This window comes from Schistocerca piceifrons, chromosome 1 (assembly GCF_021461385.2).
Source record: "Schistocerca piceifrons isolate TAMUIC-IGC-003096 chromosome 1, iqSchPice1.1, whole genome shotgun sequence".
In the NCBI taxonomy this organism is placed as follows: Eukaryota; Metazoa; Arthropoda; class Insecta; order Orthoptera; family Acrididae; genus Schistocerca; species Schistocerca piceifrons.
Window position 1 is genome coordinate 1,042,189,914 of NC_060138.1, and position 14,581 is coordinate 1,042,204,494.

The following is a 14,581-nucleotide window of genomic DNA, read 5'->3' on the forward strand; positions in this document are numbered from 1 at the left end:
CTCCTTTGAAGGAACACCTTGTTTCCTACAGGGTGTGCTGTAAGTATGTGGTGAGAACAAGTTACCATCTTGCATAAAGACAATGTTAGCAGCTAATTATCTAGCGGTAACGAATTAACTGTTAGGCCGCTGGGCAAACTATTTGTGTCTGTCGTCCACCCAAAAAGGCTCTTATGGTGGTGTTTTCGAGATGTATTTTGACAATAAGCTGCGTTTAGTATGGGGAAAGGAATATGTATCAGCTATTTCTTTATTCTTTACAGGATTCTAACAGGTAAATGTAGGCATGCCCCTAAACATCAATAAAATACATGAACAGATTCACGAAGCGGAAACCTCACTTTATACCATATCATTATTGTTATCATAGTTCTCCAAAGTTGTTGTAAATTGACGGCAGAAATGATTGAGCAACCTACGATTAAGAAAACTTTTAAAGCATTATTATGTGATTAATCTATGTTGGCGAATGCGGCGCTGAACTTCGTGCATCTACGACAGGAATAAAATTATTGTGTGTGTTACTGCAACCATAACATACTACTATGTGCATCTCTGTATATCGTAGCTTCCTCGCTTTGCAGAATAATGACGGGGAATAATCACTTCCAAGCTCTGTAATAAATTTTCAGGTAATTTCCAAGAATGTTTACTATCGAAGCCGCGGGCTCCAAACGATAGACACCGAACGTGCGATTATAAATCGATCAGGCGACTGTGGTGGCAGGCGTTATGAGCATGTTTATAGTAGTCACTACAGCAACGACAAAAGAGCGTTACTGAAATAGTTGTAATTAGAAAGGAAACGACTTATCTCACTCGTTGTCGACATTGTCATGAGAAAGTCCATTTCATGTGTATGCTACGGGAAGCATTCCCTTTTTGCCAGTAGACTGCCAATGTCACGCAAAAATATGGGTAGTTCCACATTTCCGACAAAAATTCAAACAATTTTCTACATTGCATAAGCATGGAATTAGATTCTTCCTCGTGAGGCAATCGTCTACAATGCTAGACATCCCACTCACTACTGTCGTAAATCGTTTGGGTTTTCCTAGCATCTGACGAATAATTTATCATAACGCCCGCCACCACAGTCCCGTGATCAATTTAGAACGCAAATTCGATATATATAGTTTGCACCCTGCGGTTTCGATAGGCAAACATTCTTGGAAATTATAAATTTTCAATAAGGCATCAGCCTTTGCAAATCACACGGCCAAGTTTCGCAATTAACACGCCATGAGAACATCAATTGCAGTCTCAGGGTTTGGGATCTTGCTACAGCTATTTCGTACACGTCTTTTTTTTTTTAGAGCACGAGAAAATTAATGCTTATTTTCAAATTTTACTTTTAAGTGACACTGAAGATTGTTGAGAGCATTTACGATACATTTAAATATCATCTAACATTCAATAAATAAAAAGAGGACAATTAAGAACATACAAATAGGTCCTGTTTACTAGTATTGTCGAAAACACCAGAATGCGACTGTTTACTAGCGACTGGGAAGTAGGTTCTAACAATGCACGTAATGTACAACTAACTGTTGCAGTAAGTAAAAAAAAATGAGAAAAATAACTTACTTGAAAATTCTATGTTCGGAATGCGGTCGTCGACGTCTTCATCACCATTCACTTCTTCTGAAACATTCTCGGGGCCCTCGACACGAAGTTTCTCAAGCATCTGTCTGTTTAGGGCTGCATCTTCCATGAGCATATTTCTGCAAACTTGCGCTTTGGCCGAGAGACTTTCACGTTCTTTCCGTATTTCTTCCACGACACTCATCCAGTAACTGCAGGCAGAGGAAGCGAATTTGTTTTCGCTCTGTGGAACTTGTTCTGAGGGGCTATTAGAAGGACGTATCTTCTGGTTCCCACCGTCTACTCCTCGATGTTTAGGAATTTCGGAGAATAATCTTTTCCGAATATTTGAACTGTCAATGGATTCCTCAACACGCCTCTTCTTTTCGGAAGAAGAGCACACGCTTTCTGGCATTCCGTAGCTGCGCTCTGCTTCCCGTATAATGTAGATTTCAGAAAAACGGTTGTCATTTTTTTTCCACAGATGTCGTTGAACGAAGTTTCCCCTTGAGTTCAGAGCTTGCTGCTCTTCTGTTTTATAATTCAGAGGACCCCCAAGCCAGACGCCCCTGTTCATTTTTGTTATACACAGAGACAACGGTGCTCAGAGAGGACATAAAGCTACACTGCTGAATGAGATTTCGCCAGTTTCGTAATTGTTGTCAACCTGCCCTGTTGCTGTGCCTACCTCTTCATGCTCAGATTCTGTCTGCCCTCTATGTGGATATTCTCGTCTAGCGATTCCTCTAGTCACACCACTAGAAATTCGTCTGACATGACTTCTTTCCTGTAACATTTGTCTTTTTCGCTTCTGACATGTATTCGGTGTACGGAACTACTTCATTCAATATGTACATCTACATCTACATGGATACTCTGCAAATCACATTTAAGTGCCTGGCAGAGGGTTCATCGAACTACCTTCACAATTCTCTATTATTCCAATCTCGTATAGCGGGTTCGAATTCTGCCTCGGGCATGGATGTGTGTGATGTCCTTAGGTTAGGTAGGTTTAAGTAGTTCTAAGTTCTATGGGTCTGATGACCTCAGAAGTTGAGTCCCATAGTGCTCAGAGCCATTTGAACCATTTTTTTCGTATAGCGCGCGGAAATAATATCTTTCCGTACGAGCTCTGATTTCCCTTATTTTATCGTGGTGATCGTTCCGCCCTATGTAGGTCAGTGTCAACAAAATATTTTCGCATTCGGAGGAGAAAGTTGGTGAATGGAATTTCGTGAGAAGATTCCGTCGAGACGAAAAACGCCTTTCTTTTAATAATTTCCAGCCCAAATCCCGTATCATTTCTGTGACACTCTCTCCCATATTTCGCGACAATACAAAACGTGCTGCCTTTCTTTGAACTTTTTCGATGTACTCCGTCAGTCCTACCTGGTAAGGATCCAACACCGCGCAGCAGTATTCTAAAAGAGGACGGACAAGCGTAGTGTAGGCAGTCTCCTTAGTAGGTCTGTTACATTTTCTAAGTGTCCTGCCAATAAAAAGCAGCCTTTGGTTAGCCTTCCCCACAACATTTTCTATGCGTTCTTTAAAACCCAGTAAGAATACTTACTTGCTTATAAATGACGTAATATACGCAGAATATGTCCAGGAGAAAGAATTAACCCAGTCGCATTTTACTATCACAAAGAAACAGACCAAGAGAGAAGAAAGGCAGGGAGTACAAAAGACGTTTTTACGTAATATCGCTCGTGTGAGGAAAAATCTAACAGTGCGCACTGCCTCAATGCCGCTGCTAGCAAGCGACCGGAGAAGCAGGTAGAAATATCAGAGAAAGCAATGCATTTAAAAATTCCTCTAAAAGCATCTATGTTAGAGTATTTTCTCAAGCGCGAGCAATCGTGAGTTTAAAAAAAAGTAACAGAAGATATGCCCTTTTGCAGAAAGACGTCGTATATCGGCCCGACAATTCAATTTTTTTTTCAGTGTACTTCCAAACAAATTAGTGAATGCAGAACGCGAGAAAATTGTATGGAACGCGGTACTTACATTGTTTAACGTACCAAATGAGCCAACACGGCTGTAGCTGAAGAGAAAAACCACATGACAATGAATACACAGAGGAGACAAATTCAGCAATTGTTGCTATCTATGAGGAGCAAAGTCATGAGTCTTCAACACAGTCGTCTTTCGAAGAAAAAGTAATTACATTTACGATAATATTCGTGTATTAAAAGGTCGAGTGATGTGTAAGAATATGCGAACTCATTGGACTTCATACAAAATTGTTACTTGGCAAGAAACGTGACCACCATAATGAGGACAGAAAGCAACAAAAATAAATGCTTCACCTGCTAAAAGTACAGTGTTTATCTTCTCTTGTATTCGACGGAGTAAGCTGCAATTATACACATATTTGACAGTATTTATTCATGTGTAAGTTGTAGCTTATGCCACTGAATTAGTTAGATCCAGCACTTTTTACGTTTATTTCAGGATCCTTAATGTATCTTGATAATTTAATGAGGCTCCGGACGCAAAAAAATAAAAAAAATTCGTTATGTATGAATATAATTTAAAATACACTAATTTTATGGCTGGCCATCTCACGGCTTGGGGTGGTTGTGTCGATCCAGCTGCCCGTAGTGTACAAATATATTTCTACTGCCAGTGTCGCTACTGTATATGTATATGCTGACTTCCGCCGCCACCGCCCCCCCCCCCCCCCCCCGCACACACACACACACACACACACACACACACACACACACACACACACACACACACGACAGATCGCAGCAGTTGTTCGCCAAGTCGTGGGCTCTGCCCTCCGTAGATCACACATGTATGTGCAGATCTGCAGCGATGGCTCACTGATCCGTCATAATTCACAATTCAACAATTGCCGGGGACAAATCCCTTGCGTGCGGCGATATTGCTGGCTGGGTGCGACCTGCTTGTCTGTTAATCGTTGTTGTGTACTTTAGTTTCGTTTCGCAATGGCCCCTTGCAATAAGAAATTTATGTTAGAAATCGAAGCAGCAGCTGTCTAGTTAAGGAGTTCAAAAATACTGTTAAAAACATTGATACACTCAGATTTTGCAGTGATCGGCATTTTGAAGCTTGTGCCGTAAAAATTTAACTTCACAGAAAGTTAATAGTAAAAACAACTTGGCGCTTTATTAAATTTTTTAAGCTCTAGGCAGAATGAGATAGTTAAATAAAAATTTAAATTATATTTTTAGGGCATACTTATTCTAAAGATATGCCGTTGGTGGGGAGGCCTGCGTGGCTGATACAGATAGCCGTATTGTAGGTGCAACCACAACGGAGGGGTATCTGTTGATCCCTTAATCGGGCAGGTAGATTAGAAAATTTCAAAAGGGAATTGGACAGGTTAAAGTTAGATATAATGGGAATTAGTTAAGTTCGGTGGCAAGAGGAACAAGGCTTCTGGTCATGTGAATACAGAGTTATAAATACAAAAGGAAATAGGGGTAACGCAGGAGTAGGTTTAATAATGAATAAAAAAATAGTAACGCGGGTAAGCTACTACGAATAGCATAGTGAACGCATTATTGTATGGTGACATAAAAGAAATTAATCAGATAGTGAAGGGAGACGAAAATTAAATAGTCATTGGGGACTGAAATTTGATAGTAGGAAAAGGAAGAGAAGGAAAAGTAGTAGGTGAACATGGAATTGGGGTAAGGGATGAAAGAAAAAGCCGCCAGGTAGAATTTTGCACAGAGCATAACTTAATCATAGCTAACACTCGGTTTAAGACTCATGAAAGATGGTTGTATACGTGGAAGAGGCCTGGAGACACTGGAAGGCTTCAGATAGATTGTATAATTGTAGAACAGAGATTTAGGAACCAGGTTTTAAATTGTAAAAAAATTCCAGGGGCAGATGTGGACTCGGACTACAATCTATTGGTTATGAACTGTAGATTAAAACTGTAGAAACTGCAAGAAGGTAGTAATTTAAGGAGATGGGACCTGGATAAACTGAAAGAAACAGAGATTGTAGAGCGTTTCAGAGACAGCATTAGGGGAACGATTGACAAGAACAGGGTAAAAAAATACAGTAGAAGAAGAATGGGTAGTTTTGAGAGATGAAATAGTGAAGGCAGCAGAGGATCAAGTATGTAAAAAGACGAGGGCTAGTAGAAATCCTTGGGCAACAGAACAGATATTGAATTTAGTAGATGAAAGGAGAAAATATAAAAATGCAGTAAATGAAGCAGGCGAAAAGGAATCAGATCGACGGGAAGTGCAAAATGGCTAATCAGAGATGGCTAGAAGACAACTGTAAAGATGTAGAGGCTTATATCACTAGGGGTAAGATAGATACAGCCTACAGTAAATTAATGAGACCTTCGGAGAAAAGAGAACCACTTGCATGAATATCAAGAGCTCAGATGGAAAACCAGTTCTGGGCAAAGAAGGGAAAGCAGAAAAGTGGGAGGAGTATATAGGGCGTCTGTGCAAGGACGATGTACTCGGGGGCAATATTGTGGAAATGGAAGAGAATGTAGGTGAAGATGAAATGGGAGATGTGATACTGCGTGAAGAATTTGACAGAGCACTGAAAGACCTAAGTCGAAACAAGGCCCCGGGAGTAGATGACATTCCATTAGAATTACTGATAGCCTTGGGAGAGCCAGCCCTGGCAACACACTACCGTCTGGTAAGCAAGATGTATGCGACAGGTGAAATACCCTCAGACCTCAAGAAGAATTAACTCCAATCCCAAAGAAAGCAGGTGTTGACAGATGTGAAAATTACCGAACTATCAGTTTAATAAGCCACGGCTAGTAAATACTAACACGAATTCTTTACAGACGAATGGAAAAACTGGTAGAAGCCGACCTCGGGGAAGATCATTTTGAATTTCCGTAGAAATGTTGGAACACGTGAGACAATACTGACCCTACGACTTATCTTAGAAAAGAGATTAAGGAAAGGCAAACCTACGTTTCTAGCATTTGTAGCCTCAGAGAAGGCTTTTTACAATGTTAACTGGAATACTCTCTTTTCAATTCTGAAGGTAGCTGGTGTAAAATAGAAAGAGCGGAAGGCTATTTACAATTTGTACAGAAACCAGATGACAGTTATAAGAGTCGAAGAGTATGAAAGGTAAGCAGTGGTTGGGAAGGGAATGAGACAGGGTTGTAGCCTATCCCCGATGTTATGCAATCTGTATATTGAGCAAGCAGTAAAGGAAACAAAAGAAAAATTCGGAGTAGGAATTAAAATCCATGAAGAAGAAATAAAAACTTCGAGGTTCGCCGACGACATTGTAATTCAGTCAGAGACAGCAAAGGATCTGGAAGAGCAGTTGAATGGAATGGACCGTGTCTGCAAAGGAGGATATAAGATGAACATCAACAAAAGCAAAACGAGGGTAATAGATTGTAGTCCAATTAAATCAGATGATGCTGATGGAATTAGATTAGGAAATCAGAGACTTAAAGTAGTAGGTGAGTTTTGCTCTTTAGAGAGTAAAATAACTGATGAAGGTCGAAGTAGAGAGGGTATAAAATGTAGACTGGCAACGGCAAGAAAAACGTTTCTGAAGAAGAGAAGTACAGACTTATGTGTCAGGAAGTCGTTTCTAAAAGTATTTGTCTGGAGTGTAGTCATGTATGGATGTGAAACATGGACGGTAAATAGTTTAGACAAGAGGAGAATTGAAACTTTTGAAATGTGGTGCTAAAGAAGAATGCTTTAGATTAGTTGGGTAGATCATGTAACTAATGAGGAGGTACTGAATAGAAATGGGGAGAAGAGGAATTTGTGGCACAACTTGACTAGGAGAAGGGATCGGTTGGTAGGACATCTTCTGAGGCATCAGGGGTCCACCAAGTTAGTATTGGAGGGCAGCGTGGAGGGTAAAAATCGGAGAGGGAGATCAAAAGATGAATACACTAAACAGATTCGGAAGGATGTAGGGTGCAGTAGTTACTTGACGATGAAGAAGTTTGCAAGGGATAGAGTAGCATGGAGAGCTGCATCAAACCAGTCTGCGGATTGAAGATCACAACAACAATCTCGTCCAAATGGTTCAAATGGCTCTGAGCACTATGGGACTTAACATGTGAGGTCATCAGTCCCTAGAAGTTAGAACTACTTAAACCTAACTAACCTAAGGACATCACACACAGCCATGCCCGAGGAGGGATTCGAACCTGCGACCGTAGCGGTCGCGCGGTTCCAGACTGAAGCGCCTAGAACCGTTCGGCCACTCCAGCCGGCCAATCTCGTCCACATATAAGGGTTTTGGGGACCAGCAGTTTTGGTATTGATGACACTTTTATAGAAACATGAGAAATGCTAAATCGTAGTGTAAATACGTGTAGTGAAATTGATGAATAAAAAAGGAATTGAGGGCTTCAAGATGTAAAAAAAATGTCGATTAATCACTTGACGTTAGTCAAAAATGTGATGTATTCTGCAGCATAGTACCCAGGAGAAGAGTTCTAAAGCAATTTATTAAATTTCAATTCCCTTTCTTTCTTTTCTTTTTCTTTACGCGTATTAGTCGACATACGCTGACGATCATCAGCCACTGCTGCTAAACATAGTTCATTTTCTATAGCAGAACTTCACGACGTAGTGTCGGTCGAAATACTGATAGAAGTTGCCTGGTAAATTCATCGTTGAGGCAGTGTCAGAGAAAACGACCGACTGCAGGCTAGATTGCTGCTGCTGAGATGGCCAGCAACTTAAAGCTTTTGTGTGGTGTACAAGGACGCGCGAAACTTAATGTAAACTTTTTTTACAAGAACGTAGCACAAATTTCGCCGTATGATATTATTTTTCTGCATTGCACTCCGCTCTCCATTTACATGAGAACGTATCTCACAACGCGTACATAGGACTGTTGTTCATTGCATTTTGCACTGATTTATTATTTTATATAAAAATTCTTGTGATGGAGCTATTAGACGTTTAGAAAACTGTGATGTTAAATTTGCTGGATCGTTGATTGTTATACATCAGCGTTTCTTCTTGTCATCATAGCTGCAAACAGTTTTCCTTAAAAGAGGATCTCCTTTTCCCTACACAACAGAGGTGAATGGGATGATTTGGTATCTCCAGTTTCAAAGAAGTCAGATTTACAACTTAGTATTTGGTTCTGTGCTACAATTATAATCTGCAGGGGTGGCTTAGGTTCCATAAAATTTAGAGAATTCATTGGGGATATGACTGTAGGCCGGATAAACGTTTATTGCATTTGGTCACAGAAAGACAGTATACACTGTATCGAAGTGGTGCACCATTGATTAGTTTCATACTCACTGCTCGTGAGCAAATGTGCACAATCGGTTAACTTCATACTTAAACAGTACATGCGCAAAAGAGCATGTGTGGATGCTCATTGCTACCTGAAAATTATATTCTGCCATTCTGCGAGAAATTTGTTTCTCCGTCGATTTTGAGAAGTTCATCCAAGGTTTGCTTCCACTTGAGCAATGTTTAAACGCATGGCAGTAAGGTCAAGTGTTCACTTTTGTCGGCAAAGGCTGAGTTGTGGTGCTAGATATCCAAGGCTGCTGTACCAAATTGACACAGATATCGAATCTTTTTATTTCCGGGTGAAAATACCTCTTGTTGTCAGCAACTAATACCAGTGGTAAACTAATGTGCACACCTTAATTTGCAGTGCAAGGACATGTGGAAATAGAAGTGGTGGAGCAAAATGCACCTGAAGACGGAAACATACTATGGTAACACGATAAAGCACGAGAGATATATTCAGCGGCTACAATGTAGTGTTATTTGAGACTGCGATTTACAGGGAAAATTCTAGAGACGTCTCGTTTCTGTTAAGGAAGTGGCTTCCAAGAATTTTGTGTGATGCTCAACCTCATACACTGCTCGTCTGTTTATGCTGCTTTTCCGTCCGGACCGATTGGATACTGTTAAAAAATGTCCAACGAAGAGCTGCGTCGTTTGAACGAATGTGTTCTGTATGTCAACTATGCATCTGTTTCGTATGGATACCTCTGAAAAGTGCTTGAATAGTGCAGTGTAGGTTTCTGTTTCCATGTACGGCCAGTGATACTAAGGAAGAGGATGACATTCACTATGGCATATGGCCATTTCGTATCGAACATCTTCAAGCGGCTGCTGAGCTTAATGTCCCCAACTGGCTAACAGAATCATCGTTAACGTAGTCACATGCTCTCACGCCGTAGGACTTTGTGGAGATGTTTGCAATTTGATAAAGAACTTGGTTGATCAGTCCGCCCGCTAGCAGCTGAACACTACTATATATTTCTCCATTTTCCTGCCAAATTATTATGATGAAGATTTCTTCCAATAACACCATTCAGACTGGCTGCCTTCAGACGGAGTGTGCGTTAACCATTTTGCCTCAGTGACGGGCGATCCCATCTTGTATCTTGTCATTCGCCTCCATTGTCAAGAAGGTGGTACAGACCTAATTTTGTTCCACAAGAACACATCGCAGAGACCAGCTTTGCCTTACGCAACACTTGTTCAGTTCGTGCGTCACAGTAGGCCCTTGACCCCTCATCCACAGTAGAGGCAATTACAAGAGGCTTCGACGGTACCGAACACGCAGTCGCTTGTCGACAGTAGGTCTTCTCGGCGTTGACAAAAGACAATTGGAGGCAAAATTTAAAAAAAGTAACTCTCTGCTAATTTGCTTTTCACAGTTTTGGCTTAATGTGAAATGACGTTTACGCAGTGTAGCGCGAGCTCTTTTTACTGAGCAGGTTCTGTGATGTTTTTCTGTTAACTTGAAAAGAGAATATCGCAGTCATTTTTATAGCAGTGTAGCTGCATTTCAAATAAACATTTTCAGTAGCAGAGGGTGATGCTTTTTAAGCCTTAAAATTTGAATGGAGACAATATATCGAATAAAACTCATACTAGTATAGAACATCACATAGAATAGTGCTTCCCAACCTGGGGGTAATTACCTCCTGAGGGGTAAAACTAATATTTCTGACAGTAAAAACAAAAGTGCTTGATTGTTTTGGTCAGGAAATTAAATTTATTTTTAAAATTTCGTTACTGTTATCACTATTTCATAACAGTATAAAACTGAATACATAAGCGACGAATAATATCATTTTTTTTTTCAAATAGTTGCATGCTAGTGTGGTTGAGGTTACAGCTTGTGAAACGAATCTGAGAACATCTTTCTCACATAGTCCACCCACTACACACATACTTTGGGACATGCACCTGTGACAGTAAAACTGAAATATATACTGTGTATATGCAGACTGAAGCGACGGATGAAAATGTGTACCAAGGCCAGGATTCGAATCTAGTCTCCTGTTCACTAGGCAGATGCACTAAACACTACGTCACCCTGGCACAGTCTTTGCACACTTGCTCGGACTACCCTAGCACGCCTCCCTCCTCAATCCAAATTCCCATTCACACCTCATCCCACCAGGTATTCCCCCTGAATTCGAACAGCATGACTGAGGTTCTCAAACTGTATAGGAATACCACTTCAGCATTGAACGAAATGGGGAATCCTGCCCGAAACCCAGGCAATGGCGCATTAATCATATGAAACCATATGGTTCCAGAAATCTTTTCGGCCTGAGACATCTAGGACATTTACAATGAAGAGACAAATGATAATTTGTACTAATACTAGGATTCGAACCTGGCTCTCTTACTCACTAGGCAGATGTGCTAACCATTACGCCACCTCGACGCAGTGGCTTTGCAGAGTTGCATGAACTACTATTGCACACCTCCCCTTTCAATCCAAATTCCCATTCACGCCTCAGCCGCTTGGTATTCCCCCTAAACTCCTACAGCACTTATGGGTTTGGATCCTGGCCTTGGTACAAGTTTTCATTCATCTCTTCAGTCTTCGTACATACATCACAGATGTTTCAGACTAGAAAGCATCTCTGGAACTATACATGGTGTACATAAAGTCCTGGAACACTTTCAATTATTTGTTGCACAAGAACTGAACAATGTACAGATGTCATACATATTGCATTTTGAAGAGAAACTCTGAAAGTTTTTTTTTTTTTTTTTTTTTTACCAACATTCGATAGGCGAACCATGACTGACCCAGTAGACGTCAATATGGTAATCTAATTCTTGCCATACCCATCCCAGCATGGCACCATCGACTGTGGCAGTCGCTTCCCATATTCTCTGCTACATCACGTGGTAGAGGTGGTACATACACCAAAAAAAATGGTTCAAATGGCTCTGAGCACTATGGGTCTTAACTTCTGAGGTCATTAGTCCCCTAGACCTTAGAACTACTTAAACCTAACCAGCCTAAGGACATGACACACATCCATGTCCGAGGCAGGGTTCGAACCTGCGACCGTAGCAGTCGCGCGGTTCCAGACTGAAGAGCCTAGAACCGCTCGGCCACAGTGGCCCGCCGGTACATATACCAGATCTTTAATGTGTCCCCACAGAGAAAAGTCACACGGAGTGAGATCTGGTGATCGGGGAGGCCATTTCGTGAAACAGGTGTCCCCTTCTGTAGCACGGTCGATCCATCGATGCGGCAGCTCCGTGTTCATGTACCCACAAACTTCACGATGAAAATGGGGTGGAGCCCCATCCTGCTGAAAGATGGAACGAAGAGTCCGATTGGATTTGAGGCATCAGCCATTGCTGCATCGTGTCCAAGTAGGAATATCCTATGACAGTGCTCTCGGCGAAGAAGAATGGTCCGTACAGCTTTCGACTTGACAAGGCACAAAAAACATTTACCTTTGGGAAATCATGCTCAAATTCAATGCATTCGGTGCATGCTTTGCACCCCAGATTCGACAATTATGCCTGTTCACTTTCCCATTAGTGTGAAAAGTGGCTTCCTCGCTAAAAATTAAGCTATCAACAATGCCATCCCCATCCTCATTCAGTTGTTGCAACTGCGAACTAAACTCCAAACGCATGTCTTTGTCGTCGTCATTGAGCTTCTGCGCTAGCTCCAATTTGAATGGTTTCATAGGCAGCTTCTGTCGCAGGACTTTCCACACTGTCACTGGAGCCATTTTGAGTTCACGGGGTGCACGACACACCGATTTCTTTGGACTCCTTATGAATGTCTCTCTTATGCACTCAACATTCACTTCACTCATACTGGGACGTCCTCTTCTCTTTGTCGGGCACAAGCAACCCGTCGTAACGAATTTGTTGTGCCAGTGGTAAATGGCCTTCCTTGTTGGTGGCTTCTTACCGTACTTGGTTCTAAACATCCGTTGAACAGCTGTAGCGCACTTGCTTTTGTCGAACTCCAACACACAGAAGCTCACTACGCACCAACTCGCCATGTTTGCGACTAGCCCTGACTATCGGCAAATTGCCAAACTATGCTGTGGCGGTAAACATGAAAAAAAAAACTTTCAGAGTTTCTCTTCGAAATGATGTACGTGTGATATCTGTACAATGTTTGGTTCTTGTAAAATAAATAATTGAAAGTGTTCCCGAACTTTATGTACGCCCTGTGTAATTTCATTTGAAACCTGTACGTCATACCTCACGAAACTGACTTTTCTGAGTTGTAGGTAGTTCCCGCAATGGACCAGAGATTGCTTATTATTCACTTCGCAACACATAAACGAAATAACTGACAGTACAACAGAATAGTAATTATATAATGACTATTGCATCACTTTGGGGCTTACACCGTATTGTTATTATTATGAGTATTATTATTAGCAGTGGTCATACACAAAGTATTAGCAGGATGAAGTCTTCCAATTTCTGTTAGCTCATAAGTAAGAAGTTCAGCAATCAAGCGATTTACAAACAATAAATATAGTCTGCAAATTTTAACTTGGCTGATTTCAAATGGAGGTATAAGGCGTGAGTGTAGCAGGTGTCACTAGGAAGAGGACTGGTGCATAGAAAGCATCTTTTGTAACAAGAGTCTGCTTGCAGTGTGGGTACTTCGCTTTCTTTCCTGAGAAGGAGTTGCGTACAGGTAGCACTCACAATGCGCTGAGAATTGGTTAACTATCCTCTAAAAAGAGGTTGTTAGAAATAAACACTACCAACTGACACATTGGCTCGTTAGTTCGTGGTTTAATAAAACACCCACGAAAGCTACATATCATTTACCTTCACTTATTTTAAAAATAAAAGTGTGCAAAGAAAATTATTTTTCATTTTAAAGCTTAGTTGGGGGCGGGGGTGGAGGTGGAGATTGGAGGCACATTGGACTCGTGGGTAAAGGTCTCGGAAAGGTTGGAAACCACTGACATAGAAAGAGGGGTGACACGATCACCTTGCAGATTGCAGCTATACAGTGTTCAAGAATTCGTAGAAAAGAAAACAATCTTTGACCGCAAATTTATTTAATTCAATTGTATACCGTGCACACAGTCAGCGACATGCTTTATGTAGCGGCCAATCCCCCGTAGTTGTAAGTATTGCAGCTGTAAGTACAGTATGCCCTACATCATAGTATTATCATGTTTTTTTTATCTTGTGATGATGCAAGTCTGGTTAAGAACGGTATTTGCTTGTATTACTAAGTTTAATGAGACAGGTATGTTATCTGTCAGTCTTAACACATACAGTCGCGACACCCCTGCACATTTTTGTTACACACAGCGACAGTGGAGCTTCAGTGTATTAATAGCGATCACAGTTTGCGTACAGCAAAAATAGAAATAAAAATTTAAAAAACTGAAGAAGGCTGCTGCGAAAGTAAGTGGAACCCTGAGAAGTTAAGGCTGGGGATGCTACTTCAGCTTAACTTATTGTGAGACAAAGAACGACCCGCCAGTGTCAATGAGTAACGTCGAACACATTTGATGAGCATTGTATCACTTTATATTTTTTCTGAGTACGAATTTTTCATTAAATTAACTTCTAATAGAGATTACTCTGCTGAATTTTCCACCGGGTTCAGAGATCGAAGGAAGTTGTGCGTGCAAAACAGCTCTAAATAGTTTCCGAATATTTATAAAAACTGGTACTACTTTCAGAAACAAAAGAGCAAATTGCTCACCGTGTTAGAACACATAAGCTATTTTCAGCGCTCAGTCTTCTGGTTG

General features: G+C 41.0%; 1 protein-coding gene across 1 annotated transcript in view; it reads left to right on the plus strand.

The window, feature by feature from the left end:
* Nucleotides 1–14,581, plus strand: part of LOC124796384 (progestin and adipoQ receptor family member 3-like) — a 184,813-nt gene that overhangs the window by 124,757 nt on the left and 45,475 nt on the right. The gene's annotated exons all lie outside the window — the stretch shown is intronic.